We start from the raw sequence: 4,194 nt of genomic DNA, 5'->3' as shown, positions 1-4,194 counted from the left end.
TCTTTCCCCCACTGTTGTGTGTGAAAACAAAATCTGAAAGTAAAATAGAACTGAAACTAGAAGGCAGTTGTGGTTTCAACACAAAACTGTAAATTGGCCCAGATTTGCTGGAAACTAGACTCAGCTTTTGCAGAAAGGTTCATGAATCTTAGCAAACCTTTGACATGTTTGAGCTGAGTTTCAGGCTTGTAAGAAAACCAGGTGAGTTTCATATGCTTTGCTGCTTGTAACAAAAGTTTTGCTGCTTTGCTTTTATGTGAATGTGCTTTTATATTTTCTCTAGTTACAGAACATTAGTCTTCAGTCTTCTTGAGATTTCTTTTTATACTTAGTGTCTCATTACAGCATTAGGCTTTTGCAAAAGCCATGGAGGGCCCAATTCTGTTCATAGTTACTATGGGATACATCTAGACAAATCCATTACACAGTGACCAATTTTCAGCAAGCAAAATGCAAACCATAATTCAAAAGGCTACACAGATCTCTGGAACTGGAAGTAGTTTACACCACTTCTAGTTCCTGTTAATGTAAATATTATACTGAGGCCACAACAGGCCAACTAATTAGCTCTGCTAATTAGTGAAGCTAATTAGAGTAGCTACATTCACATGTTGCTGAAAAGCATTGTGAATCAGACTGAGTGAGCACAGTACCATGTGAACAGAGCCCTCCTGCTTCCAGTTCACAGAGTAGTTCATAATTGTTTCCCAAACCAGAGAGTCACAAAATGAAATAGTAGGTGTGGCAGAAATGCCACCGTCTGTGTCCCTCTCCAGAAATCTGTCTCTGCCAGCGTGAGAGGCTGGTGTTGAATTCCTCAGGGTGTGGATTCTCTGGTCACCTGGGAAGGGGGAGGGAAAAGCCCCGCTCATCGGCCCAGGTAGCCAGTGATGCTTTTTTAAATTGGTTGGCTAGTGGCCAGCACTGGCAGCTTCGATTGGACCGGGCTGCTGAGGTCAGAAAGGTTATTTAAAGGCCCGGTCCAGGAAGAAGGCAGCCATTAGCCATGCGGTCATCCAGGTGCATCTGAAACTGGCAGAGGAGCTTCACCATCTGAAACTTGCTCTCTCCTCATAACCGCATGCTCAAAGAGTGACCTGCCTCCAGAGGAAAACTCCAACCACCTCTGGATGATGCGTGAGTAAGCTACTTGAGATCAGACTAGATATTTAGCTTACAGTAACTCTGATGCGAGATCAAAAGGCTACCCTCAGCCATACTGGTTTGCTCTATGGGATTCCTCTGATATTTCTATGATACGGCTCTACCTTTTACCCTGTTTTCACCCTACCCCCTGTAATCAATAAAGTTCTCCTTTGTGACCGGTGTGGGAGACTTATTGAGGGGTGTGTCTAAATTATGCGGAGGAGGCCCCTTAGGTCGGTGGACTAAGGGAAACTTTCCTAATAAGCCCCTGACTTGGGGGAAGTGCCCCAAGTGCCTGTATTGGGTCTAGCACCCATTGGACGATCAGGCCTGTGTTTTCCAAGGTGCGCAGAGCCAGAAGGGAGTCCAGAGCCTTGGATGGTGGCAGCGGGAACCCCAGGCTAGCAGGTGTGCTCCAGGGAAGGGGTCGGCCGGATGTGAGGCACCCCAGGGAAGGCACTCGGAGCCTGGAAGGTGGTCGGGTGCAGTGAGGTGGGCGGCTCAACGCAGGAGCGCCCCCTACTGGCCCGCCACAGTAGGTAATAAGTTTAAAATGGACACAAGGAAGTTCTTTTTCATACAGCGTGTAATCAGAATGTAGAACTCATTGCCACCCCATGTTGTGGAAGCTGACAGTTTAGCTGCAAAAAAAGGGACTGAACAAATTCTTGGAGGAAAGAGGTATCATATATTCATAGAAAATTAGCACTGAAAGGCACCTAAGGAGGTCATCTAGTCCAACCCCTGCTCAAAACAGGATCATCTACAACTATGTCATCCTGGCCAAGGCTGTCTACCCAGGTCTTAAAAAACCTCTATGGATCAAGATTCCACAACCTGTCTAGGAAGGCTATTCCAGGGCTTTACCACCATCCTGTTGGAAGAGTTTTTCCTGATATCTAACCTAAACTTCCCTTGCTACAACTTGAGACCATTGCTCTTTGTTCTGTCATCTGCCATCACTGAAAGCAGTCTAGCTAATAGTCTATCTCCATCCTCTTTGTAACCACCCTTCTAGTAGTTGAAGGCTGCTATTAAATCCCCCTCAGTCTTCTCTTTTCTAGACTAAATTAGCCCACTTCCTTCAACCTCTCCTCATGAGTCAAGTGCCCCAGCCCCAAACCATTTTTGTTGCCCTCTGCTGGACTATCTTCAATTTGTCCACATCCTTTCGAGGCTGGGGTGGGGGTGGGAGGGGATTTCCATAGTACTCCAGATGTGACCTCACCGGTGGCAAATGAGGGGAATAATCACTTCCCTTGATCTGCTGGCAATGTTCCTACTGTTAACCTTCTTGGCAACAAAGGCTGACTGTTGGCTCATATTCAGCTTATTGTCCACTGTAACCCATGGGTACTGTTTGTCAACTAGATCTTGAGCCCTTGATTCCTATCCTTTGAGCCTGACAATCCAGCCAGTTTTCTATCCACATTACAGACCATTCAGTCAACCCATAATTCCTTATATCGCTTGCAAGAATGGTGTGGGAGACCTTATCAAAAGCCTTGTTAAAGTCAGGGTATATAACGTTCACTTCTCTTCCCACATCCACAGAGCCAGTCATCTCATTCTAGAAGGCAAACAGGTTGGCCAAGCATGACCTACTCATGGTAAATCCATGATGACTGTTACTAATAATTTCTTCTCCTCCAATGCTTAGAAATGGATTCCTTGAAGACATATTCCATGATATTATTAGGAACTGAGGTGATGCTGAGTGGTCTGTAATTAACCTGATTCTTCTTCTTCCCTTTCTCAAAGATGAGCACTATATTTGCCAGTAGAGCACTTCACATTGTATGCGGCTGGAGGTGTGACTGCTCTCTTCATGTTGTGCCCTGCCTCCCTTTCCCTGGCCCCAGGGGGAAGTCGAATGGAGGTGGAGGGCTTTAGCTTCCTGTCTTTTCAGACCCATGATCTGAACAAACCTGTTTGTTGCAAAAGACGAGCAGCTGGTGTCCCGAGCTCAAAAGGCTGGTTCACAGAGCTAACTGCTGCCCAATAATCCGGTAGGGTTCTTGTGGAGAAGGAGAGCACCCCTGAGAGAGAGAATGAAAATAGTCTTTGGAGCTGGAGAGCTGCTATGGTTTTCCCCTTCCTCTTCTCTGCTTCTGAGCACCTTCTCCTCCCTTCCCTCCGAGGCCACAGCTGCCCCGGGGCTGCCACAGCTTCCCCGCCCCCAGTCCCTCGGCAGGACTGTCACTGGAGGAGAGCCCACCGGCCTTCCCTTGCAAAGTCCCGTGAGCACGCTCCCCACCGCCTTTGGGGAAGGAGGCCGGAGAGCCCCACTCTCAGGCATGCCAAGGGCAAAGCCACTTGCAGGGGCGGGAATCAGGTAGGGGAAGCAAAAGGGCAAGCAGGGGGGAAACATAGCAGAGGATGGTTTCGATCCATCGACCTCTGGGTTATGGGCCCAGCACGCTCCCGCTGCGCCACTCTGCTGGGGCCCGCGGGCTGCCCTTCTGCCCCGACACCCTCTTGCCTCTCTGACAGGAAGCCAGCACCTCGCACAGTGAGGAGCAGTGCTTCCTTTCTCCTCCTGCCAGCCCTCGCCTTCCCGCAGGCTCCCCACGCAGGCCCAAACCCGAGCGAGCGCTCTTCCTGGTGGCCATGCAACCGCCGGCCACAGATACCTGCGGAGCCCAGGTGGAAGGGCGCCCCTTCCTTTCTTCTGCCCGCGCCCCTCTTCTGAGCCTCTGACAGCAGCCTTTGACAGCGGGTTCTGCCTCCAGGCAATATGTTTTCAGGATCTGGGACCACGGGGCAGGACTGTGCATCACTCCAGCACGGCGGTCCACTGGTGCCCACGAGTCTTGTGCCTGACGGGAGAAATGCCCCGGGCTGCATCCTCAACAGGGCCAGCCCAGTCCTGAGCAGCCCGTAGCGCCCTTCACGTTGTGTGTGGCTGGGGGTGTGCCTCCTCTCTTCATGTTGAGCCCTGCCTCCCTTTCCCTGGCCCCAGGGGGAAGTCGAATGGAGGTGGAGGGCTTTTGCTTCCTGTCTTTTCAGACCCATGACCTGAACAGAGCTGTTTGTTGCAAAAGACCA

General features: G+C 50.1%; 1 non-coding gene across 1 annotated transcript; it reads right to left on the bottom strand.

Moving 5' to 3' along the window:
- Positions 1 to 3,516: 3,516 nt before the first annotated feature.
- TRNAM-CAU lies at positions 3,517 to 3,588 on the bottom strand. The gene has a single exon. It is a non-coding gene; the product is annotated as a tRNA-Met (tRNA).
- Positions 3,589 to 4,194: the final 606 nt, after the last annotated feature.

The sequence above is a fragment of the Alligator sinensis genome, unplaced genomic scaffold (assembly GCF_000455745.1).
Source record: "Alligator sinensis unplaced genomic scaffold, ASM45574v1 scaffold1290_1, whole genome shotgun sequence".
Taxonomy (NCBI): domain Eukaryota; kingdom Metazoa; phylum Chordata; order Crocodylia; family Alligatoridae; genus Alligator; species Alligator sinensis.
This window is presented reverse-complemented; position numbering and strand designations above follow the sequence as displayed.